The following is a 27,615-nucleotide window of genomic DNA, read 5'->3' on the forward strand; positions in this document are numbered from 1 at the left end:
TAATCGCACAGCGTATAGCTGCAGAGGCAGCACCTTGAATTTAATGTTCCACATACTCCCAATAAAGTAACATGACATTAACCACTAGGTATTAATGTAAATCACAGGAGTGGGAGGCAGTAATAGCCACTTTAGGACAGGTGATTATTATTGAGGCGATTGTCGGAGTTTTGACACACGTACTGAATAAAGTCTAAAAATATAGAAGCAATGTGCCTCCATCCTACAGGGTTACTGACACAAACACACAGCGGTGCTGTAACAGGCTAATGCGAAAGAAAAGTCTGCTATATTTAAACTTGAGCGCGCCGAGGCAAGGGAGTCGGCCGGATCACCTGTTGAAGAGCATTCATTTGAGCAGGGGAACAAAGGTCAGCATCCTTGCTGGAGCTTTGATTGGCAGGCGGGGGAGCTTGATGCCCACAGCAGCGGCCCAGCGGAGCAGCCAACGGTGGCGTGTGGCTTGGCTGGGCCACATTTCTGACTCAATGCTGACTAACTGAGTGTGTCTGCTGACAGTGTGTCTGACTGATAGGATCACCCCGGGAGGCTCTTCCAGGCCCTTTACAAAGTGTCTCTGATAGGCCAGGCCCGTAGCACTGCCGCGAGGGCCCGCCGACAAATTAAATTTAAGCCCTGCTAATGCATAGCGTAATCATAGAGTGAGGTGGTGATAAATTTTTCAGCGGGGTTACCATGGGCGCAGCAGAGGAAGAGTTCGCTGCAGAATCTGAGATGGGAGGAAGGAGAGGAGAGGCTACAGAAGCAGAGGGAAAAATAGCCGAGTGTGACCTCAGCTCCGTGCTGAAAATCCTACGCTCGGAAGCCAAGAACTCGTATGAAAGAACAACAATAACACACCATTATGAGATGTAACATTTTGCGACGACCTGCGTTTCCAGGGGGAAATTTGAAAGAAAAGCAATTTCACATTAAACTATCTGACACAGTGCAGGTCTGTGGAGTGGAAGGCGAGGGGAGGGGAGGGAGATAGAGAGGAGTGTGCATGTGTGTGTGCGTGTGTGAATGGTTGGCGGACGGGGGGGGGATGCGGGCGGCGGGGATTTTCAGGAGCTTCCTAACGTGCCATTGGCCAACTGGAGCGAGACACACACATCCCCTCCGCCGAGTTAAAAGGGATGGAGTGGATGAAATTTCAAAGCCTCCCCTGCAGACACACGCTCTGCTTTGCACACATCAGCACTGAGATGTTCAAATATTCGACTCTGTCGTTCCAGCCTGGTTCCCTCTCCCGTACGCTAGTATCAGCCATGGTTCTGCTGTGATTAATGAGAAAGCCAAACTCAAAGAAAATGGCTCCACATGCATGTGTGCGCGCACGGGAAAATTCTTTCAAGACATCCAAAAGTCAAAAGCCTTTTTTCTTTCCATAATGCTAAAAACTGTCCCTAATTAAAAACGGCGTCTCTGAGTCCTATATTTCCCATGATTACTTGCTGCGGGCGGTACGAGAAAGTGAAAGTCACCGAGATAAGAAGGGAAGTGGAAGACATTCACCTATTAAACTCATTCACTTATTATGGCCAATAATGCTTTTCCTATTAGCCAGCACGCTGACAATGTTATAAGACACATTCCTGAAATGTACCGCAAAGAGTAACTGTGTTGCCCTTGTACAGACAACACAGAGCCCTCAGAGCGCATTCGCTACTCCCTCCTCCGCTTTTATTTCCCTGACTCGACGGCTTTGATTTGACCAGCCGTCTCCTTTTCTTTACGAGCATCTCTCGCGCCGAACATCTGTACGGCCACCGTCGCACCGGTCGGTGCTATAAAACTAATTAGATTCTAACACACTAAATCAAGTCACAACTCCAAGATCTCCTCTTTTTTTGTTGTTGTTGTTGTTTTTCTTTGTTTTGTTTTTTTTTTCCCGTCTTTTTATGATAGCAACATCTTTGTTGCTAAGCAGTAGTTGCTGTGGTGATTTTGCACTGCAGTTCCCAGAGATCACAAGTCACTCAAAGAGTGCGGCCGGTACAGTGACGTCTTCCGTGTACGGTGAATTAGATGATGTAACTTGAAACCTTCACACCTAGTTATTCTATTTTTTCTTACTTGTGTACACTTGAACAGGGAACAATATCACTCCATGCACTCCCTCGCTTTGGTTTTCCCCTATCATATGACAGCTGGTGACCAAAGTGGTAACATCCTTGCTCTTGAGGCTCAGTTATAATTCAATATTCAAACCACAGACGGTCTAATTAGCTTCAGTATTGTTGGTGGAATGAGATTGCCGCACACTTTATTTTTTAAAGTCAAATTTAAAACCTTTTAAAAGCCTAAACAAAGAGAAGTGAAAAGCATTTCCACACAGCAACATTACCAAATCAACAAATGCTTTATCTTTTTGAATGTATCTAAAAGTTCAGAGTCAGAAAACATCTTAAAAATACAGATTGTGTGCAAAAAAAAAAAAAACAACAACCCACGAAGCGGTTTAGCAGTCGCCGAAAAGAATTACTGAAAGATTCAGTTTAACAGAACTTATCAATACGTCCAATTTTACCAGTCAGCGTACCAGCAGGAGATGACGGTGTACTAGCAGCAGGCATGAAAGAATCCACTGGCGCCTTATCTTTTTTTAATACAAGCATAGTGTGCTCTTCTGGTTTCATATGGGACTTGATTGTTCAGGAACTCATTGTCCCAAGTTTCAAACTTTTTTTTTTTGCCTCAAAATTGCTCCTTTGACTTTCAGGATATTCTTGGTATTTTTCATCTCGGAGCCAAATATCTCCAAACTTGTATTTGAAAGCTTATTTTTCTTCCTTTCATGGTTTGTGTGATACCTTCAGTGAATGTGAGATGAAGCTTTTAAGCACATAATTTTAAAAAAGGCATCAATATAAGATAGCTGCAAATATAGAATGTGATCATCTCAAAATAGAAGACTTCAAGGGTGAAAGTAAAACATTTAATGACCTTAAATTTGATCATTGACATGCATTTCTCTTTAAAGATGTGCAGGAACCCATGGTTGTGTCCTGCACATTGAAACGTTGTGATTGTAATTTTGTCGAGTGTCCCACCAAATGCTAAAGTCCCATCAGGAAAACAACAGACTGCAGGATGACCAAAGGTACTGTGACGGCAATGAACCAGACATTTCACTGCCACTGAACTAGTTGCGAGCAGGTCTGCGAGCACTCGTCGGTCGATGTTTTCAGTGCGACTTTGGTTCATTAAGACATCAATAAAAGATCAATAAGACGGACTCACGGATGGACTCAAGTTGGCAATTGCATGCAATCAATGATAATATGACAAGTAAATTATAAGTCGGCGAAAATTGCAAATCTGCACATGTAATTTTAGAGATAGGAAAGCGAATTTCCTTCACAAATTGTGACAAATGGTAGTTTCTGCACTGAGGTAAGCATGCTTTCATATAGGAACATAACCAGTTGAGTCGAGTCCCCTGTTGCACGTGTCGCAGACCGACTGCAACATGTCGGCAGTCTGTCTGCATTTATAAATTAGATGCTAATGGTTTGGAAACCTTCACCAATCAGACTCACAGTGACTGCTGCGAGTCGTTTGGAGTCGATCAATAACCGTTGCCAAGGTTGAGGCTGTTGCTAAACCATCACGTGCAATCATTGTGCAACCATTTTTTTTCCCGGTCACAAGAAGGTTGCCATCCTATTTTTACTCTCGTGTGACTGAAGCATTAACTGAGCTCTCCATTTAGTCACGAGATCAGTATCTTACTAACAAAAGGATTAAAACTCTTAAAGTGGAAATGCTGTTCCCAGCCAAAGTTCAAAGAGCTTTTTTTACTCTCACACATACTCTAGATATTACTAGATTGAGTCAGTATGAATCATAGTTTTTAGCATTATTTTATTTCTGGCTCTTATTTTTTTCTTTTTCAAACATGCGTTTTGATTTGTTTTGGTCCGCTGGGTACTCGACTTTGGAGTAGAGTTAAAAAATGATTTCAAGAGGGAGAATGAGGGATGTTCTGAACTGACGGCGAAAGCTCAAAGTAGTTCTCGGCGGTATAAGATAAAGTCTTTTACTGTATAACGCACTACGTGATACGCCACGAGGCGGACACCAGGGAATGGCTTCCTGTTGTTTCTTCCTGACCAGAGATCCCAGAGATGAGAGTTGCGCTCACCTATTGACCGGTCTACCACCAGGTCCACCCCTCCCCAGTTTCCCACTGGTATCTGCACTCAGACGCACCTCCATAATCACCGTCACCCTCGCTGAGTAATTACGCCGATTAATGCGCAGACAGAGCTCGCCTCTGGCTGTGGATACTCTATCAAGACACGCGCGATAATGGATGAGCGTGCATTCTTAATAGAGAATCCATCGCACCTAAACCTGGAAAAACGTGTATACTTTTTTGATTACCCACAATCCTCTTGGTGTAGATCATCTACCAGCCCAGAAACAAGAGAACGCGGTCAGGTTCTTTCGCCCTTGTCGTGGCGCTCTCGCTGACCTCTAAAAATGGACAACAAAGATCATATCACGAAACCAATACTAGCGCCAACAGCCTTTGCACAAATTGATTTACCCACCCAGAACTCACTCCCATCTCAATGAGGTGGCAGGATGCTCACAGCATATATCACTGTCACACAAGCACCCTCTAGTGAAATGTGATTTTTATCTTTATGAGCTTTTCCCCCTCCTTTTCGGTACAGCGTGTAGCGGCTTGTGATAAGTGATGAGAAATAAAGGCTTAGCGCATTACGTTAATACAGGTGCTCTGTGCGCATATGGGTGCTATCACGCAGGCAGAACGACACTGCTGCGGTCGCGCGCGTTCGAAAGCGGCTGGCGAGGCGGCAGGGGGTCGGTGCTATATGGCTCATAGATCACTAGCGTGTGGGTGAGAGTTGTCACCACAGCCAGCGCCTGGCTGCGAAGCACAACATAGTTTATGGCACACTCCTGCTAGACGTAAGCACGAATCGTGGCCCAGGCAACAATGAGGAAAAGCGCACTAAAAATAGATGATAAGCTTTTTTGCGCTCGCCCCAGAAACAATGGCTCCTTTTGATTTTTCATGCACTGAAACTGTCGAACAAAGGATAAAGGAAGCGGCACGTAATGTCTGACTGGGCCTGTAGTAAAAGATCTGGATAAATACAGGCGAGAGGCCCCCGCTAACCTGAAACGCACCCTCGGTGAAAGCTGGAAAGACACGATAAACGTTGCACTTTCAAGTGTGTTAAATGCACTAAGATAGTCGGGGCTTTCTCTCTTTCCGACTGACAACCTCTGTTACACAGTTAATTACAGCCAACTGCAACACAGCGCAGTGTCAATTATCATGTGCTTTAGCTCTCTCCCAATGGATATTTTTACTGCCTGGGTTCCACTGCTAAAGTTTCTACCTTCTTTTATTGCTATTCTGCCCAGGTCTCGAGGCTGAATTACATTCGCCAGACAGAGCTGTAAAAACAGAAGGGATTTAAGGATTCAGATTGGTGGAGGGTAACCTAATCTTCCGTAATTGGGGGAATGGTTCTCATTTATATCAGCCTACTTTAGAAAGCAAGCTCATCGGCAGGCTGCTATCATCCCAGGCATTTTACTCCGACGATTCATTTTCATAAAGGCAGAGGAAAGGGAGGCCGGGCCGCCACCGCTTTCGAACACGCATATTAAACCTAATCGCGATTAATCAGCGCGCCGCTTTGACTTTGCAGGTTGTGGGAATCAACATACACAGCAGAAATGTTGCACAGAGATCCTTCATGTGCTCGCTGGGTTTCGCCCGAGCCGCTGTGCTGCTGGAGTGCTGTGTAATAACACATTCTGGGCTGCGTTGTCTGAAAATGGAACTAAAATGGTAATCCTCTGCCAGGCAAAGCGTTCTCGCCTCGCCAGATGCTTAGTTCTGATATTTGCCTAATTGCCATGCTCTGATCAATCCCTTTCACTCTGCCAAATGAATCTGCCAAAGTGTGTTGTGAGCGTTTTGTTGGCCCAATATGGGCATTTTTTGCCTCGCAAAGACTGGTGTTTTCGTGACTTGCGGTGAAGGCCTCGGAGACTTTTTAGTATTGGTGACATATCTGCACAAGCGGAGGAGCGTCCAACCCTGCTGACCCATGTGCCCGTTAGCTATGGTGTTGCAGTGAGGGCACAGGGCCCGTCTTGGCTCTATCACACACACACACACCCACTCTTCATATGGCTCAGACACATGTCGTGGGCAGACTAAACGTGGCCCTCTGATCAAAGAGCAGCATGTACGGATGGACGCTGACTTCCTGACCCCCCCTCCCTGCACCCACACACACACTGACTATCCTTTATTGTGTACAGTAGGCACAATCACTGCACTCTAGGCATACACAGTAGTAACGCGTTTTCCTCTTTAAAAAACTGAAACCCTGTCACAACTAATGGTACGTGGGCACAAAACACTGAATTAAAAAAAAAAAATCCTACTCGTGCATCTGCTACTGTAGTCATTAAAACTACGCTAAGTGCTTTTGAGGCTATGAATGGCACACACATATGCTTAGCACATCTTGGACCAGGAGCAACATCCATCTACAATTCATCCCCCATCTGCACGGCATCACCAGAAAAATGACGGCGGCGCAAAAGTCCTCGCTCCACAACAAGAGCAACGTCGGTTAAAAAAAGAAAGAAGAAAGAGGAGAAGCGCATCTATCTGTGTGCGCGTGTAAATATGGAAAGTGACGGATGAATCAGAAGTTTAGTCAACAGAGAAAACCTTGGTTCCAGCTGCCCGGCTGTCTGATGAGCCACTCTATGCTTGTCAACAACATCCCCTATCATTCTCGCACAACTATCTACTCACAAAACCAAGACCCGCCCCCTACATCCCTTCGGCAATTCCACCATCCTCCAGGAGAAACACCTCCGAAAGCAGAGCGGCTTGCTCGCAGCGGCGGCGGCAGAAATCCCTTTCCCTCCTCGACTCTTTCCCCCCCCTCCCTCTCTGCCTTCCCCTCTCTTCTCCTCTCTCTGTATTTCTGTGCATGTCCTCTCTCATTCCTCTTTTTCTCCCTTCCCGCGCTGCTTCTCCTGCTGCTGCCGCCGCTGTGTTTGGCGCGACGGATGAAAACATAAAAGAGGCAAAGAATAAAAAGAAAGCGAAATAGACAAAGCCGATGTTGGGGAGGCTGGAGAAGCCAAATTAGCATGAGAATACTCACAGTGTTGTTGCTGAAGGAGCGCGGGGATGGGAGCGCGGCACCGGTCCCTCCGTCAGATACAACCTGCACAAGATTGAAGAGGAGAAAAAAAAAGAAAACCGAGGCTGTGAGAGAGCGGCAAAGCGAGAGGGGAGAGGAGGAGGAGGAGAGAAGAACAGGACAAGGAGGAGGAGGAGAAGAAGAAGAGAGAGGAGGAGGGAGCTGAGCATCTAAGGCACGCACCAACAGGAGCCCAAATAAAGAAATAAAAGGATTCCTCGAGCAATGTGCGTGTGTTTGGGCAGCGATGCTGTGTTTGTGTGTGTTGTGATGAAAGGGGGCGGGGAAGCTGGTTGTCTTTGGGAAATATAAAAACACACACACACACGCTCACATGCGGGGTTGCACTTGGCCGCACAATCACATCTGACAGGTCTGATCTGTGGTCCACCTACCTCCTTATCGCTGCCTCACTCTTCCACAGTACTCTGCTCTCTCTCTCTCTCTCTCACAAACACTAAATCTCACTCGCTCGCTCGCTCTCTCTGTTGCTCACGCTGATGCCAGAGATTCGGCCGCTACAGGGGAGCTATCGCCCTCATCACTGTATGTTGCTGGAAGAGGGAGGGCACCGTCGGATCTCCCGCCCGCCCACGCCACCCGGCCCGACCCCTCCTCCCCTCCATCTCCTCCTCCATCTCCACCTCCAATGTACAGAGAAAGAGAATGCTTCAATTGAATGAAAGCAATCCCAGCGGCATTGAGGCAATTATAGAGGCTGCTGGCACTGTTTTCTGCTTTTTTCGTCCTCCCCTCCTCTTTCTTGTTCCCTTCATCCTCTCCCGGGCTGGTGGAGAGTCTGTTTTCTCTCCCTTTTAGTTTCTCTCTGCTCCAGACATATGCCACTATTAATGTAGCTTCTGTCACTTCAGCTGTTTCGGTCAGATCACCTCCATCTCTGCTTCAACCTCCGAGGCCCAGGTAGAGTTGCCTCTCTCCCTGCCCGTCTGCACGGCTGCCAGATCCTTCTGAGCCCCCAAAAATCTCCTCGAAACCGGACTCTTCACTCCACAAACCCGAGAGCATAACTTAGTAACGGCACAGCGAAGAACAGAAGCGCCCCAGGGAAAACTTTAATAACTATCTCTTAGGCTCCTCCTCGTGTGTTTCTGTCTTTCTCCTTGAAAAATCTCGCGCTACATATATCATCATCAAAAGAAGAGCTGTAAGTCAAACACCTCAGCCTCTAATCAGGTAGCTCTCCCTCCTTCCCCTCCACCCCCGCTCCGTGCATCCCCGCAGCCACTACTGCACTTTATCTCCCCTCAATTAACATCTTCCGAGCGAGCCTCTATTATCTTAACCACACAGAGCAGAGAGGTCCTCCGAGGAGACACCGTGGAGGACGGCTGAGCTGTGGACAGAGGGCTCCCAGCCCTGCTGCTGCCGCCGCTTCAATTCGCAGGCCTAATTAAAGCCCGAGTCAGACATGACAAACTGCGAGCGGAGGTGCAACAGAAACAAACACAGTCGGAGGCTCTGCCTGCGCGGATGCATGTAGCCCGGAGGATTCTCTTTGTGAAGATTATCTGCCAGAAAACAGACACGTTCATGTCAACGTCATGACAACATCATCCAAATCTCCTTTGACAGTTTGCTCACTTTGATTGTGCTTTTCTTTGCAGATGCCACCACCGTGTCGCGGCATCTGTACCAATGCAAAGGCTCAAGGATTCCCATAAAATATTTAAGCGATACAGCGCGTCGATGTCACGCTCGTATACGACTAATTTCCATTTGGAAAATACACCCCCTCCCTTGTGTTTGGTCGCCCTCGCTAACTTCAATTTCACCGAACGAAGCGATCAAACCGCACATTAAGCCATCAAGCTGCCCTCTTTGTCCTTGCTTCCATCACACAACAACAGTGAGAGCCGGTCCCCCCTCACACCTCCACTCCCGCCACAAAGGAAGCTTGGCTATTTGGACGTCTCTGCCGTGGACTTTGGCTGAGGCTAGACTATTAAGAGTATTCTATTACTGTTAGGTTAACCTGTCACGCTTGGATGTGGCTCTCTTTATTGTCTGGCTGCTGTGAAAGGGCAGGGGATAAAACTCAATCAGCGGGACAAACGACCACACATACCTCCATTCATCAGGACCCGGGGTTTCCCCCGGCCACCGCACCCGCGCTGTAACGCTGCGGGGGCGGACTTGGCTCCTTAAAATTAGAGACCCTCCCCTCAGGAGCCAATCTGTCCAAGGATGGACGGATGGAGTGAAATCTTTGGTAACATCAGATTTCACTCCTTAATCACTACTTAGGGAATAGCATCTCTAAGAGGGATGAAGGAGTTAATGCATCGACTGAGATCAAGTAGTGCAGTAGACAATGCGGGGGAGTGATTAAGAAAGCAGACTAGTGATCAGTGGATGACAGGGGTCAATCCCCTGTTGGGCAATTGGGTAGTGGCCCTGGGCTATGGTACTTAGCCCCAACACAGCAGCCAGACACTCAACTGTGTGAGTGGATAAAATGTCAAATTCAACTTCACCCTTTGCCAAGGTTCAAAGCAAGAAAATGACAGTGAACGCTTTGGTTATTAAAAAATTCATATCGTAATGAAACAGCCGTGTTCCATCTTCACACATCCCCCTGCAGCAAACACGGCACTCCTTTTTTCATGGGATCCATCAAGGGAGGGCCACAATTAAGTGACTAATTTGATTAGGAGATAATGTGAGTCCCACTTAATGGAAAGGACAGACTTCACAACACAGGCAGATTAGTTTGGTGGATGCCTGCTTATTAATTAAGACAGCCCTCCGTGCCCATATTAAGTCAAATGCACAGATGCAGTTTTAATGGGTCAAACGTAAGACAAATGGAAAGTGGGATGTGGAGGAGAAAAAGAGAAGCTGCTAATACTTGATGATGAAAACTGAAAATGACCATGAAATGTTTTAATTAAACTTGTATTAACGTCTCCTTAAAAAACAAAAAAGTTTGGTGCACGCTCGCGTTAATTATCCGTTCGTAACGTATTCGGTAGCTTGTTGCTAAAACGTGCCGAAGCGCTTCTCCTCTTGAATTTCACTGTGCTGCGTCTGTGTTTCCACTGTGTGTCATTGCACACCATAGCAACAGCAAGTCATTACACTCGTTCAAATTACCTCTCTCACTGTCATTCAGGTTTTGTCTCTGATTCTGCATAAGCCTTTAGACGAACTCCTGCTTTTTATTCATGATACAATCGGCATGCTAACGCACTGCTACGACTTACGCCTCGTCCCTCGGAAGATTTGATACAAGCATACAATGAATTATTTATTAATAAACTCATTTAATCTTTGAGCAAAAAGCAAATAAATGGCCCAATTTTCTCCTTTGAAAACTATAAGTAGGCCCCAATTCTTTTCTTGACTGATGCACGGTTCCTGTGAGCAGCTTTTTTATTTTTTTTCACTCTGGCCTCCTGCTTTCTTTTCTAAAGTCCAACAGATTTTGTCTGTAGCTCATGTCCTGCATGCCCCAACGGCTGCCCAGTGCACGCTGACAATCAGCCAGATGGATCTCCAGCGCGACGATTTCTGAGTCCCTGTAGAAAAAGGTAAAAACCACAACCAAAAGCATGAGAGATTACTGTATTTGCGGCAGTCCTTGAGTTTGTGCTCGCCGTCTGGCTGGAGTATTCAGCCACTGCAGTGCTCTGTCATTCTGGGCACACAGCACACTCCCAAGCGCTCTATTTACGGTAGCCGAACCCCTGCTGCGTGGAGCAGGAAGGGTATAATCTCCCAGTGGTATTCTGGGTGGTGAATCAGCCGGTGTTGTCTGTGCATACCAATAGCAACCTCACCTCTGTCTAAGGAGTTATAATGTATAGAGAAAGAAAGAAGCGGAGAGCCGGCGAACAGAGCGCTGAGGTGTTGGAAGGGAAACGGTGGCATCTGGTACCCCCGGTGGGGAAATACATTCGCTCCCACCAACACTACCAGTGCGAGTGTTACCACTTTGGTGTCTCCTACTCGTACCACCTGCGTCTGTACGGTTGCACCGTGCTGAATTCAATCAAGCAGTCATGTAAAACAGCTACGTCTACGTAGTGTTTATGTATGCCACCACCTGCAGACACGGGGCTCATTCTGAGAGCTATGATCATCTCGCTGCAAGAAAATGTGATGGAATTTCATTTGAAGAGAGCGTATCTGCAAACTGAAGAGGACTGTAAGAGAAGGTGTCGATTAAACTGCTGTGAGACTCGAGCATTTCTCTGACATGGGCTACAAAACATTGGATTCATCTGTATTTTTTAATCTATTTTTCCAGACGTGGTCACTTTGGTATTGCTTTTTTTTCTGGCTCTATTCAGAGATACGCCCGACGCTGACAGAATGAGCCGTAGCACTCGCGTTCTGTACTACCCGAACTCGATCAAAGACCTCTCGATCGTGCACCGCGCCGACCGATCCTGAGACGGATAATAAAGTTACTGCTGTGTGCTCATTGCTGCTTGGAGCAATATTCATTTCTAATAGATGTTATTGAGGAAAAACTCTGCACCCTGTTCTAATTTCGTGTGTGCAGAAAGAGCGTTGGTTTAATACATACGCACACAATTTTAATTCTTTCGCCCATGACAGAGTGAGACTCTCAGACTGGATGTCTTACACCAGCCTTTGCCTCTTCATGATCTTGTTAGCAGCAACCATGTCTGAACTGACCAATTCGAGACGCAGGAAAGAGACGTGAGCTTCTGCAGTCTTGGGTTTGCCTTTTCTGTTAATGTGAAGGCACGCATTTAATCGTGTTAAACCAGAATGCTGCTGTGAGGACTGTCCTTGCAACTTTTACTAATGCCTGAAGCTGACATTGTGGAAAGGAGCGCTTCGTGGATGCGAGCGCAGATGCGAGCGCAGATGCATCGCACCGCAATGCCCTGAAGTGACGAAGCGCAACAATGCTACACGAGGGCTAGTGTCTGAGGCGTCAGGTGACTTCCCTCTCGGCTATGCGTGCCCGATGAGGCCTCGGCTTCCTTTCTGAATACGATTTGTGCTGAGAACTGGGCGAGCCCAGGGTGAGAGCCAAACCGACAATGCTGAGATGGAGGGAAGATTCAGAGAGCCTCTGTTCTCTCACTGGGGGATCCCCCACATCATTTAGCGCCTCATGCAGATCGCTGCTAGTGGTAACACAGCCCTCTGGGCCTGGGGAATTAATGTACCAAGCAATGGCAGAAGTGATTTATTAAAATAACACAGCCTGATGAGAGAGGGACCAGGGCTGCTCTTCCTCAGCTCAGCCCCATATGTCACAGAGGGAGGAAGTGGAATCATATAGGTGCTACAGCGAACAGCAACAAAGGAGAGACTGAGAGAAAGTGGAAAGCCACTACACAAATTGTGCAACAGTCCTCGCTGTCATTGCCTATTTATTTACCCTCTTTCCATTTGAGTCAGGCCTTGTATTAAATTGATCCCTCCTGCCGCGTTTTGCCTTGTTGAACAAGCGCAAAGCCCCGTTAAGTGTCTGTGAAAGGCTGGTGATTGTGTTTGCGGCGCCCCGGGTGTGATGTGGCCGTCTGCTCCCCTCTATCTCCCCCGGACAGACGGGATTAGAGGCTGAGAGAGGGGCTGAATGACCCTCTAGGGGGGGACAAGAGACAGGCAGGCTGTGAGCAGCTTGGTCTAGAGCTCACACGCAAATACACAGTGACAAATACAGGCCTGTGCACACACAGACTCTCAGCAGCACAAGCACAAAGTGTTTAAGCTTAGCTTGCCCCCAGACAGAGGCACGGCCATCCGGAGGCTTGGCCACGCGCAGAGGTAGACACGCACTTATCCACGAGCTCGCTTATTAGCTACAGCGGCAGCACCAGTGAAAAGCCTATGTATCCTCTCGCTGCTGGTGATATAAAACATATGCTGTGTTGTTAAACATCTGCTGTTTAATAGTTCATATCTCTGATATTTTATCATTTTTCATTGAGCTAATCAAGATTTGCATAAATTCCTGCTGATATCGTTCCCGCCTGCTACTGTAGAGTGACAGCGGGTGATTTCATATGTACTGAAATAAAGGAGCCGATGCAGTTTCCTCGCAGAACCTGCGATGGTTACGGGCAGCCCCTTTGTCACTACTAGGATGTCAAGAATGGCGATTTTTCTCTAAGCTGCTGACGTCTTAAATATATGCACAAGGTGTCCTTGAGCATCCTTTATGGCAACAGCGAGAAGCATCTCTGACTCCCAACTCATCACACATGGATGCTCATCATAAAGGACACTAGGTAAGTGTCATATTGCAACATGCAATATGAAAAATTCCCAAATCTATTCATGCAGATTTCACCAGCTTAACCCAAACAATTAGTTTTCAGCTAACCATTGACCAACTACAAAAAAAAAAAAAAAAGGCGAATGAGTGAAAACCAATCAAATGCTTGCTGCACTGCCACTCCTCCAAGCTCATAATGTTTACGCCTTTATGACTGACATATTTTGGCGTCCAATATTGCCTCTGGTTTGGTCACTGCAGTAAGAGGTCTAAAATTTGCATGCATTTCCATCTTATGCTTGCAAGCTTATCCAGCGTGGCTGACTATACATACAAGAGCGGAGTCATTTCAAATGACTGAACGACAAACACAGGTCGGAGGAAAAAAACAGAAAAGGAAGTGAAGTGGATTTTTTAGGAGACACTGATGTAGTCAGATACAAATTTAACACCAATGTAGCGGAATCTGAGATTTAAAGCGGCTTTCCCCCAACAAAAATGGATTCCTGGAAAAATAACTGCAGTCTTCACAGATCCCTGAGAGGCTGCCGCACACATCTCCCAGCCTGCTCCATCTGATCCACGGAGCCCCCAGGGGATGTTACTGTACCGCTCCCCCCGTCAAAGCAATGGAGCAGCACTCATTCACATCAAGGAGCACACTTTGAATCCATTCAGATCAGATGATTACGATGCTGGGCACCTTCCTCGGTGGGGCAGATAAGTGGAGAGGCTCCATCCGACATTTACATCTCATACACCTCATCAAACACTGGGTCTTTGTAGTCATGTGTTACATTTGAATAAAGCAAAGCTGGAATTTTTAAGCAGTGTGAAAATTCATCAAACCTTCCATCCGGTGAGGCCCTTGTCTCTCCTAGCAAATAACTCTTGGTTACCTTATTCAAACTGAAAGTGGCAGGGCTCAAATCAAATCAAGTCCAATCAAATTGCGCTCGGGTGAAAAAGTGAGGAGTGCGGACGGAAAGGGAAAGGGCTCAAAAACAGTCACGTTTTCTCAGAGTTCAAGTTCTCTCAACCTTTTAATGGCTCGCTGCTGAAATTTACTAAATAATGCAGGTGAATTTGCACAAAGCTCGTTTTCTTAAAAGCAGCAACAGCTTCGTTAAAGACAAAGTCAGGAGGAGAGGAAGGTAAAGAAGGCAGTGCAGAGACTATAGAGATCAGTGTGAGCTTTGAAGATTTTTAAGGTGTGTAATGTTCAAAACGGCGACCTTTCTTTGTGTAATTCTGTCACTTGATAGAAGAAACGTGTTAGAAAAATGCAAATGTTTATCCATTTACCTGAAAAGGAGGACTAGCTAAAGGAAACCTGTCCTTTAGAAACGCATTAAAAGACTGACAGGTTGTCAAATTCCTTTACACGATGAATGCATCGTGAAAGAATACAGAAAAAGAGCTGAATGGAGACAAAGGCAGAGATAGAGAGCGAGAGGCAACCACGATTTCTTCCTCAGCTTGAACTTTCAGGGCAAAGATGAAATAAAATAACAATGGGTTACTATAGAAATAACGCTGGAGCTCATAACTAAGTAGCTGGGAGAGATGGGGAGCATCTGAAGGAGGTGGTGGTGGTGGTGGTGGTGGGTGGAGGGGAGGAGGTTTGGAGGGGGTCCAGCTTTTATCTGTCAGCCGCAATCCTCCATCATCAAAGCTCTTCACCACTTTCAGGGCCAGGACGCAAAGACACCAGTAGATCATTAGTCTCCAGTGAAGAACAGTAATTTATCCGAGTGTTTTTTTTCTTCTTTTCCACAAAAGTTGAGAGGAGTGAAAGAAGGTTTGTGTGGGTAAGAAGGATAGAAAAAAACGACAGAAAGAAGGCGTAATCTTTTTGCACTAAGTCAATTTGTCTGGGCACTAACCTAGCTCCCTTTGGGCTAGCGGAGCAGGTATCAAGCCTGCGGTCTGGCGGGCTCCTCTCTCTGTGAAGCACTAGCCCTTTGCAGCACATCAATACACTGAACTTTTCCAGCAGAGTACCTGAGCTCTCCTGCATGACCCGCTTCTCCTTTATCTATTCTGTTTAAAGATACCAGTTGCAGGAGAAGGAGTTTGATTACCTCCTGGGACAGCCCCGCTCCTCTTTAAGTTTTCCAAGTGAGAAAGTGTTCAGAAGTTTGTTGACAGATCTCTGCTGCAGCAGGAGGGAGCGATGGACATGGTAACCTTGGCTCTCCAAAGGACAAACTGAGAGTTTTGAAAAGATCAAGCGGGAGGGATTTTGTTTATGCAGGAGATGGACGGGAGCAGAACGGAACGGGGAAAGCAAGCGAGCAAGGGGGAGACGAGCGACTCGAAGGAAAAACCTTAACGCCTGACCCTAACAGAAAGGGCATACTGTGGCTCCATCATGCTGTGGAGGGAATTTCGCTGGCAAAGGTCACTGCAAATCAATCACAGTGATCGGGAATACTCGTCTTTATCCTGTGATGAAATATTTCTTTCCGGGTGGGAGCAGATACTTGCAGGATAACAGTACTGCCATCCATATAGCAGGACGGTTACTGACAGTGGAAACAATTAGCTATGCTCCCTTTTAGTCAACTGATCTCTGACTAACTGAACAACTAAACCATGTGTTTGACAGTGTTCACAACCGGTATATATCAAAAAAAGAAAAATATATAGCATTCCTTCTCTTCAGTAGACTTCTAGAGACTTTATGAACAAATGATACTGTATTTTCCGCACTATAAGGCTCACTTAAAATCCTTAAATATGCTCAAAAATCGACAGTGCGCCTTATGTATGACTTCTGGTTGTGCTTACTGACCTCTAACTGATTTTATGTGGTACACGACGCTCAAAAATCTGTAAAAAATTGTTTTAGTATGACTTTGGTAAGCTATGAAGCCACACCGCTCGATGGATTGTTGGAGCCTCACGGAGTAATCTGGGTCCAAAACTCCGTCTGCTTCATGTCCCAAAGTCAAACGAACACTGCAGCATCACTGAGAGTTAAAAACTGTCTACATTCTTTCATCTGTAATAAAATGATCAGTGTTGCTGCTTTACCAGGTGTAACAATTAAGTTTAACATCCAGGCATCCATGAAAACAGAATTTATTACATTTAACAGAGTTAGAAGTTAGCAGGAAGTTAGCTCGCTAGTTTCCACCTAAACATGATGTAGCATGTTCTGACTGAGAGATTTCTGAAAAATTCAAACGTACAGCTCTGCTATCACTTCCAACATAAATGAAGACAGGAAACTAAACAGCAGTGACGTTTGTAGGGTTACTGAAGTTGGGCTAGCTGGTATATAACGATGTGCTACGTGTTTGCTAGCGACACAGCTATGTTAGCATAACATAAACAGTGAAGCTGGAGGATGAACACTAACTTTCTTCCACTCGATAAAAGTTAACGTGAGGGTTCCTGATGGTTAGGGACAATTGCAATCGCATGGCAGGATGCTGTAAACAGACCAAACTTCAGTCAGGAGAACAACTGAGATAATCCATCCACGATACGAGGTTAGTCATTAATATACTGCAACAACATGGGAATAAAGCAGCTGTGAGAGAATTCAACATTAATGAATCAATGGTACAGAAGTGGAGGAAGCAAGAAGAATGAGTTGAGTAAAGTTTGACTTATCTGACTGTTTTGTTTTGCTTAATGCGCCTTATGGTCCGAAAAATACGGTAAATGATTTTCCTGTAATCTGTCAACCGACTGGATATATGGATCAAGGATTCCCGTCATGGATGTCTGGCCAAGATAAAGCAACATCACTCAAATCCTTTTCATGTGAATACGAATACAGATAATAGTCTAACAGGTTAAAAGCAAGTTGTGCAGAGCTGAACTAAAGGTATTTAGATGTGTCAACCTGCCTGACTAGCTTTCACTCATTCATTGTTGCTGCTTTTCTACAATAGAGACGGAAAAAAACGTTGACGTAAAAGCCTCCGTTAATAAGAAAAGTTATTTAACTTTTAAATGAAAGTCTCGCTTAAACAATTCAGTATTTTAAAAAATGCACAAATTGTTTAAACAAGGTGTTTGAGTAACTCTGTGTTAGTGTGTTTGCAGCTCGATATATAAGCTAAGAAATGTGCACCAGGCAGTGACTCGGAGTCAAGAAACCATCAGGAATCTTATACTCATCTGTAATCTGTACGTCGTGTTGTTAATGAGGAAGAATGCCTGCACAGGCAAACATTCAAGCAATTCAGCACTGTGACTACAGTGTATTTGGACAATACACCATACATCTAGTCAAGCCTGTATAATGGATTCGTGTGTCAGGGTGTGACCTAAGGTGTTTCCTGAGGAGCGCTGTGTGTTTCCAGGCCTTCATAAAAGCCCTTTCGTTGTATAGTTGTGTGCGTCAGTGTGTGTGTGTCTGGCTTTGTAGTTGCCGGGCTCCACAGGTACACAGGCCATCGATCACACGATGCGGCCATTATACACAGGCAGGGGTGGAGGTGGATAATGCTCCCACCACTGCCACCGCCGGGGCCTCGACCGCTTGAGGGTCAAGCATTTGGCTGGCCAGCGGTAATCAAGCCGACAGCGGGCTGGCTGTCTGCATGACAAATCATGTCACCGGCACTCATCTGTAGACTTGAGCACGCAAATACACCTGGCCCACCTACCACCTTTTGGGATGTAAAAAGAAGAAAATGCAAGAGGTAGCATTAACCAACAACATCTGTCACAGATTGGTTAGAGAACAACCTGCACTATTTTTTCTTAACAAAACCAAAAATGTGTTTAATTCAGGTCCACAAAAGGAAATGATTTCAAACAGATTTCATTTATTTTTGGTGAAACTGGTCTGTTCTGGGACCTCCCTGGCCTTCCAGGCAACATGTAAAAAGCCTGAAGCTTAAACACCAAATTAAAGAACTCTGCAGTTAACAAAGTAGTCATGGATGACAAGAGACATGTTATTCACTAAATAACAAACAGCAGGAAAAGCAGGGTCTGGGGTGGGTTGCATAGTTGCTTGCAGAGGCACCATAGGTAGAGTTTCAACTGATGTAGGCGGGCATCTGGGGGTACCGTTTGATCTGTAGCTTCTAAAATATGGAGTAATACAATATTATGCAAAAGTATTGAGTCACACCTCATTTTATTATATTTTAAAGTGGTCTTGAGCAAAGATTCTCCAGGTTTTCTGGAGGTTTTTCCAAGTTTTTGCCATGGACACTGGCTAATTCTTCACTTTTTCAGAACAGTCAGTGTTTTTGTGTGTGTGCTTGTTTGTTGAACCACTTAACACTAACAAATGAATCATTTAAGCATTAAATAGGCAACTAACTCAAAGGATGAACCAGTGTTGTGTGAACACAGAAAAAAATCCCACAATGTTTCCATTGCTTTGGTTAAAACTATGAAAATTACCAAAGACAACACAGTTTTATAGGCATAAAATAGTATTGTTGCTCCAACAAAGTGATTCCCAAAGCACTATTAGCCAAAAACCTGGTACATTTTGGCTTGGTGTGCAGTGTGTCCTTAAAAGAATTGAAGAAATTGGACAAGTGAAGAAGTGGTAATGCTTAAAAAACTCATATACTCAAGAAACAGAAAAAAAATTCAGAAAAGACCTGACACAGGACCCGAGAAATGCATCTGACCCTTCAGTTCCATCTACTGTTCGCCAAAGCTTCATTAGAAATGGCCTCAGTGGAGGGGTGGCTGTCAAGAAGCCATTGTTAAGGAAGAGAAATGGGGAGAAAAGGATGAGGTGTGCCAAATTACACAAGAACTGGATGGAAAGGCAACAGGAACTGGAAACAGGTCTGATGAATCCAAGTTTGACATTTTTGGTTCAAATTATCATCAGTTTGTACAGAGGCGGTCACGAGAGAGGTCCAACAGTGAGTCTACAGCCATCTGTGAAACACGGTGGAGGCTCTGTCGTGGTTTAGGTGCATTTCAACCAGTGATGTTGGAGATCTCATTAAAACTAAACATAGAAAATCATAGTCAGATTTCTATCCACCATAACATTTATCTGGCAATGTGTTGGGGACAATGATTGCAAACATACTGCAAATGCAAGAAAAACATATCTGGATAATAAAACACCACCGTCAGTCAAGGATTGGCCTCCCAGAGCCCAGATCCTATTGTTATTGAAGCAGTGTGGGATCCACAAGACAGCCAACAACCAAAGAAGGCCTTTGCATGTCTTTTAAGATACCTGGACAATTATTCCTGCAGACTATGCACTATAACGCTGCCTAAGAATAAAGGCGACCTCAACTAATATTGACATTCAGTCTTCTTAGAATTTGTAAACTCTTTATTTCCCTTCTTTACTGCATTTTAAAGGCATGTTTGAAGGTTTCAATAAACTGCTGCATCTATTTCCCATTTTCAAAGCAAAGCATAACTCATAGAAGAGTGACTCAAGACTTTTGCACAGTGCTGTAGCTCTAAAGTGCAAAGTTTGGCATTTTGCGTGTTTTTGGACAAAAGCTCTGCATTGCATGAAGATGTAATTTTTATCAGATAGCACAGCAAACTAATTGTTGGTTTCGGTGTCTTCGGGGGATTTGTTTATGAACTAAAAAAAGACAAAGTAACCAGTGTTATCCTTTAAAGCTGCTGCATGAGATATCTCTGCAATAATGCAGTAACCTCATTAACTTCAAACCAGGAAATGAGGCAGAAACAAAGAAGAGCGTTTTATCCCTAATTGCGCAACTAGCTGAAGAGTGAAGATTCAAAATGGGCGAGATAAATTTAAACTTGTTCCTGTGAGAAGCGAGCTGGGTTCACCAGTGACAGCTACACCTGCTCAACACCTCCGCCTTCACCAATCAAAAAGACACTCAAGACCAACATGTGTGCATAAACTGATAAAGTTTTGTAGAGAAAAAAGAAAACCCCAGTAAAGTAGCTTTACATCCAGCTGTTTTTTGTTGTCAACACCTGGAACTGGCCACAAAATACTATCTATAGCCCAATTAAGAAAAACAATGCAAATAGCAGGTAAAGACAACAGTCTGTGTTTCAAGTCTAGATTCAGATTGCATTTGGCAAATTTTTAATTTGCTGAAGAACTCGACAATTATGCAAACTGTCGACGAAAAGCCTAAACATCTGCTATTTGAGCTTCCTGAGTGCAGGTGGAGGACTGAGCGAAAGGAAGCGAGCGAGACGCAGATGGGGAAGGAGACAGAAAGAGAAGAAGACAGTAAGAGAAGGAGACAGAAATAGAGGAGAGCAGATAAAGAGAGGGGAGAGGATGTGGTGAGGAAGCAGAGCGTAGTAGAGCCGGCCGCTGGGACTGTGAGGAATGAGCTGGCTGTGCTATAGGAGGCCTTAATGAGCATTCTCTCTAAACCCTGGAGAGTCTCTCTACAGCTCTCGTCCAATCTCTGTCTTTTCTCACAGCCAGCGAGGTACAGACACACAAAGCTGCTCGTATGATGCCGTATGCACAAGTGCATACAAGAACGTAAAGAAAGGAAGGCACCGCCTCAAACGTGCTCCTGATCGCCCCTGACTGGTGAGCTGGAATTCGTCCAGTTATAATTCACTGTCGCCTCTGCAGGGCACACGGTCGCTTAAATCCTCTCTCATAATGAAACAACATTAACTGGCTACGTGACACAGTTCTCTCTGCTACTGCAGACAACACTAATATCTTGCTCTATTTCAATTCCATTGCATTAAATTGGTACAGTGAAGCCAGCATGGATCCTAATAAACCAATAAACACCTGGGAACCAAAGGGAGAAGTGTGGCAGCTACGCTCAGATAATAGCCACTTTATGCATTAACAAAACACCTGTGGTAATAATGGTTTCCTACTGTAGGTGCATGTGTTTTTTTCCTCTCTGCAGACTAATGTGCCCTTGATTCTCTTCTGACTTATCACTCCCCCCAGCTGTAGTTATGGATGGAGGGGTACGACAGATGAACCCTAAGCATCTGTGTGCAAAAGCCTCTGTTTTTATCCGCCGCCTTCTTAAAAAACAGCCTCTTTATTTTTCCCAGGGAAACTGCTAAATGACAAGGTGTCTTGAATTATGGCTCGGTGCGTGCGGGCCTGAAAAATGGAAAAATGATGAACAACGGGACAAAAAAAAATTCAGGGAAAACAAGTTGCAGAGGTGACGGGAACAGCTGTAAATCTGGCTCCGGGACAGGGCGGGAGATGAGGCGGGGACACAATCACCGGAGCAAGCGGGTGTACGCGCCGTGTTTATTTTCTGCCTTACTGTGTGCATAGGTATCTGCTGAGGTTAAAGAGTCGGCAGCCCTTATTTAACAAAACGATTAGACCTCTCCATTACCTCTCAATTCCAGCCTTGAGTGCCTATGAAGCTGCTGTGCCTGAGCTGGCCGGAACTTGGAAACCATCCAGAGTCTCTGAACAACTCACTCTCATTAACTATTAACCAGTGACTCGGGCCTTAAATCATCTCGGTGGTCCCCAGCCTGCTGACCCTGCTGTGGATGGTGAAGGCAGCAGCGGAGCGCCGTTTCATCAAAGCTAGCCCATCGTACACCCTGCTGATTTAATGGGCTACAATTACAATACTTCTGACACAATATATGGGCAAACATTTATAGATTTTCCTCCCTCCAACTCCACAGCACTCTGCGCCAATACATTTATTTCTCTCCCCCACAAACCTGCTTGACAACCACGGTGTTGGTATTACTAAATTACATGTTGCAAATTCAGCTCCGCACTGACCTAGAGGCCCGAGCATATGGTGAGTGCTGCATTGCCCGAGCCTGTTGCACCACATGTGCCGCACGAATCGACGTGCCGTACAGCAGAGCGTCCCTATAGGTACGCCGGGGATGATCCCTTATTTCAAACCCCTCCAGGAGGGCTGAAGACGTCACATGCTGTTGTTTAAAACATCACGGTGAAACCATATGGCTGACCTGCTATTTATGTATATCTGGTCTGATTAAGTCAGGCCTAGAGGCCCCAGAGTACAGCCGTTAGTTGATGGTGACTGGAATGGGCTACTAGGACGACACCGCGCTCGATCACGTGCAGTGGAAAAAAAAAATTAGACAACACTCCCCCGAGTACCGTGCCTTGTTTTTGTTCCGTCGTTAAAGTATACATGCTAATGTGCGTCTCGCTATAAGTGGATCACAACTGAGAGTGCACAGAGCTCTGGGTCGTCATCAATCATGCCACTGATGTTTATTGATTCCGTCCAGACTCATTATGACATCCAAGAGGTGCCTCGTCTCCAACACGTGTCCAAACACTGGTGCAGTTGGGAATCTAGAGATGTTTCGTGCTCGGTTACATGTGTCAAGGAAGGTTTTCGGTCAAAGAGTCGCAGTGGGCCGGTCACGTCACGTCTGCCAGACTCATCTCTAAAGATTTTCATTTAAGACAACATATTTTTCATAACCAACACAGTTTTAACTGATGCTCATTTCTTATCCTTGAACCAACGCTGAACCCTGACACCCACACAGACACCCACTGTCCTCTAACTACGCTAAACCTGGCATGTCACCAGCTTTTCTTTGAAGGTCACCTCACTGAAATTGATGTCTCCTGGGGTAAGACAGCAGACTGCAGTTTGACTCGTCAACAACATTTCTCGTACGTGAAAAGAAGGTAGAAGTTGGAATTAATCATCCCGATAATTGCCATTTTGTTTTGCCTTCATGTTCACATTCGGGTTTTGATGTATGGCACTGGTTGTTATTCATCCTTCCATCTTCAAGCTCTTTTCTGGGTCGTGGTCACAGGGGCAGCAATCTGAATAACAGGCTGTTATTTGATGGAAAAGGTCTTAGTGGTTTTAAAGATCATACATTGTGAGAAAAATATCACCAGTCAGAAAAGAATGTATTTACTGATAAAGGCTTATGAGAGGAACCAGACCCATTTCTATTACTGGAATAAAGCAGAGGTGTGGATGATAGTGAAGAGGTCAGACGCAGGCTAAGAAATAATTCCATTAGTAGATGGAAAAACTGACAGAAGCTAAAATCCCAAGTACTAAAAAAACAAGTCTTAGAATGCAAATGTGGAAAAAGAGAAGACTGTATAATGAAGCTGTTTTATTTCTTTAGCACTGTAGTAAAATGCATTTAATAAAAGTGGAGGATTTGGGCATGTACCGATGGTGTTTGAGCGAGCAGGGTGAATCATTTTGCAGGGTGAAGAGGAATCCTTTCGATTGCTGAAGTACAGTGAAGATGAGAAATGGAGCTTACCGGAGTAAAAGGAAGGATACTGTCTAGCACAGGAAGTGCAATTTCAGTGATATACAGTAGAGCAGGAGTCGTGCAAAATTCTGACAAAAAATGACGGTGACCTCGGTGGCATCTGTTAGCCGAGTTTATCTCTGTCAATGATTTACGCTGTGGAGAAGCTTCAGTAAGAGTTAATGAGTCAGACTAACATCCTGGTGGGAGGGAACCTGCTGGGTAAAACCAGCCTGTAGGAGACGGCCTCCGGGCACGTAGGAGGCCTTTGTGCCAAACACAAGGCCTTAATCCACCCCGCCACCGCACAGTGACAGGAAGAGGGAAAGAGATGAGATACCGGGGGCCTGTCCTCCTACTCTGTACTTCCTGAGACGAGTGTGTGGTGGTGGTGTGTGTGCTCGCACACGTTCTAGGAGAATAGAAATATATATATATACAGTACGCGTCGACTGTAAACAGAATGCCCCTGTACAAATACACTTTGTTTATGTGTTGTATAATATCACTTTGAGATTTGTTTGCTCGCTCTCTGGGTTTTGTTTGGTGGGCAGCGTGGATGATCTGGGAGCAGCACAGTGTGGAGGCAACCGTGGCAGGCACGGCCTTTGGACCGGGCTTGCGGTGTAGGCCCGTTGACAGGCATGGGACTGATGCGCTTCACAGCTTCCCCCACCACCGCATGCACATGCTCACACAGAGCAGAGTGAGCCCAACTTGGCCCCTTGATTTAGCACTGTGGGTGGCACAAGTCAGAAGACGGGACTCTAAAAGGAATAGAGAATGGCCTGACTTGTCTGTCATTTTCTGCCTTACTGGGGCTTTTTGAAATCCCACAAACCCTCGAGTTATACCAAGTGTGAAAGCATCTCTCTACTTTAGAATGAATGCAATACCAACACTTGATACCAAAAGAATAATAAAAATAGTACATGAAATTAATTTTTCTACGTAAAAATGAAAGAACTTACATCACAGTCTAATGCAGTTGCCGAATGAGTAAATTCTTCAGCTGCTATTTGGATAATTTGTGCTATTGACATATTTTATATAGATTACCATTAACCAAATCATTGTCATTGTATTGTCATTGTAAGGAGTCACAAAGTCTTGGCACATAATAGTGAAGATGAAGGATTTTAAATATTGCTGTTTTGGACATTATTAATTATCGGTTATGGCCGAATGTTCTTATTTTGCAGTCTGGAGAAAAACAAAATGCACGTTGGAATAAATCCATCAAGCTCCAGTATCCCTGGCTGCATTAAAGGTCCCCTATAGTGTAGATGGAAAGGTCACTTGCTACTTCCATTTCTCTAGAGTGCCACGCAACTTTATGACCTGCCAGCGTTGCAAGCCAGCAATATTTTTTCTTAGTCTAACTAAAAATATGTATAATAATGAGAGTGTAGCATGCTGCTAAATAAAAAGATCTAACTATTTTTTTGCACGATGCTATGATGGCGGACTGCAAATCCTGGTTCGAAGAAGCAGACTGCATGACTGGCGTTTTACTGCTTCAAATCGCAGCTGTAACCAGAGTTTAGAAGCACCTGTGTAAGGTTTGTGCTCCAACAACCAATAAAAAGAGACTCTGTAGAGACTAGATTTAAAGTTTCAATCAAAACCAGAAATTTTGAAAAGGGTATTTTGTGCACTTTCCCTCTTTTCTAAACTATTCCTTAAGACTACTTGAGTTCAGCCGTGTTGAGAAAATAACAAAATACAGAATTCCTTCAGTCAAAATTAATATAGCACAGTGGAAAAAGTTACTTACTCAGTGGCTCTACTGTACATCTAATGGTCTCCTTGTGTCTGAACCAACCAGTTATCCTTCCATTCATGGTGCATCAACCTAACACCTTAAACCCAATCAGAGTCCATCTGGGGTGTCAAACACTGAGACATGACAACTTTACTATCTTAAAAAAAAGACAAGAAAAAAAATACCTGGCTACGGCCACGCTTTTAATACCATCAGGACGTCATTTCCACTGAGGAAAGAACACTGGTTTCACTTTCCAGAATAAAGAGAAATCCAGGTGAATCCAAGATGGCGCCTGTGTGCGTGGCGTGCCGTCAGCTGTTACGTGTTTTTCTTTAGCTTTGTTTACATCTGTTTAGAGCAGGGCGATATGACCAAAAATATTTATCACGATATACATTTGAAAATTTGCGATAACAATATAATTGACAATATAATTGACACTAGACAAAATACTTTACAACTCCACAACTTTATTAGTGCAAAAAAAACACATCAATGTATTTCCACTTAAACAAGCAGCTGTTTTTTATGTGCATTAAAGTTATATAAAAATTTAACAGTGCAAATGCAAATTCCTTGCTGACAGTTTAACCAAAAGGCATTTCCAGTGGAAATTGGCCGACATATCCTCAGCATAACCATGTATAATATCCACAAGACTTAAAGAGGTTATACACACACAATACGGTAACATTATGTTGAAGCACAGTACGTATCACTCCGCGAGGCTCCGCCTACGATAGCCGTAATGCTCCGACAATCCATCAAGCGGTGCGGCTTCGTAGCTTAGCAAAGTCGTACTGAAACATTTGACAGATTTTCGAGCGCCGTGTACATAAAATCGTTTCAAGGTCAGTAAACACAACCAGAATTCATACATAAGGCACACGGGATTATAAGGGGCTCTGTCGATTTACAGAAAAATCAAAGGATTGATTTTAAGTGTGCCGTATTTTCCAAAAAACACGGTAATAACGACGGCCCGCTAGCATGCTCTACCAAAAATAGTGCTTTGTTGTGTATCTGACGGACGAAAGCTAAACCAGTTCCACACCACTGAAGCTGCAGCATTTTTACAAACCAGTTCTGGTTCATCGTTTCATTCAACGATCCGCTTTCGCCCTTCTCGTTCTCCGTCGCCGCCACGCTTTTTCCACCATGTGCGTTTGAAAACAAAGGCAACCATATTCTATCGCGATATTTCATTTTCTTATCGTTGCCCAACATTACACCGGTATTACTGTGAACGGTATGATATGGCCCAGCCCTACATCTGTTTTGATCAAAAATGTCTCTACTCTTTTGGTTTATGACTCCCAATCGCTACTAAATATCCGAGCTGTTGAAGCTGTTGTTATGTGCTGCGCCGCCCCAGTAGGCTCTGTCACTGTATGAACTCGTGCAGAAAGGGCACGGGAAGCAGACTCAGATGCATTTAAGGTTACAGCCACAGAAACTGCTCAGAGAACTAAAAACAGGAAGATGCCCGTACGGAAAAGAGAGTCACGGCTCGTTCTGCACGGCAAAATGAGCTGAAACTTGTTAAAAAAAATATGGGACCTTATTATCCCTAACAACTAAAATTTTTATGGAATCTTTCTTTCAAGAACTTTCACTGCAAAGTCCTGGTTTATGAATTTTTTGGGATCAGATGGGATTTCTGACTTTAGAAATGATGTACTGATTCCAAAAAAGGGAGCTAGCTGCCTTTGATGGTTGATGAGGACAGTTGATGGTTATAGCTGAGGCACAGGGAAAAGTAAAATCAGCATATTCCAGATTTGTTTTTAAAAAACAGTTTGAAAATATTTTGTTTTTAACATAAAGACTGGGCCGATATTTACCATGAGAAAGTTCCCACATCATGTATCATAATCGGTTATAAAACTAAGTGAGGATCCCTGAAAGCAGAACACAGACACTGCACGTCCCCTATTAGGAATGCACCAACTTTCTCCATCTCCTGACATATTGCAGAGGTGCAGCCATGACAACACACACACACACAACCTGGCAGATCTGCTTGAACCACCTCCCCTCCCTTCTCTTCCCCTCTCTCTCTGTGACAGCTGGCCTGAAATGACAATTTCAAAGCCTGAATATTAAAGGTTTGGAAAGTCACTTTAATCTGATTACCTATCGGCTGCAAATAACCACACGGGAAACTTTATCGACCGAAGAGAGTGAGGAAAGGGGTAAAAATATATCTACGG

General features: G+C 44.8%; 1 protein-coding gene across 7 annotated transcripts in view; it reads right to left on the minus strand.

The window, feature by feature from the left end:
* The window catches only part of LOC146388024 (RNA binding protein fox-1 homolog 3-like), a 428,590-nt gene that overhangs the window by 260,143 nt on the left and 140,832 nt on the right, over positions 1-27,615 (minus strand). For 3 of the 7 annotated variants that reach the window (XM_084925113.1, XM_084925106.1, XM_084925105.1), the window contains one exon: positions 7,185-7,247. The exons of 1 other annotated variant lie outside the window; for it this stretch is intronic. The gene's annotated coding sequence lies outside the window, so the exon portion shown is untranslated. 3 more of the 7 variants (XM_084925109.1, XM_084925108.1, XM_084925107.1) reach the window with 3 other exon arrangements.

Source organism: Perissodus microlepis, chromosome 4 (assembly GCF_051167445.1).
Source record: "Perissodus microlepis isolate ML-2025 ecotype Zambia chromosome 4, ASM5116744v1, whole genome shotgun sequence".
Lineage (NCBI taxonomy): Eukaryota > Metazoa > Chordata > Actinopteri > Cichliformes > Cichlidae > Perissodus > Perissodus microlepis.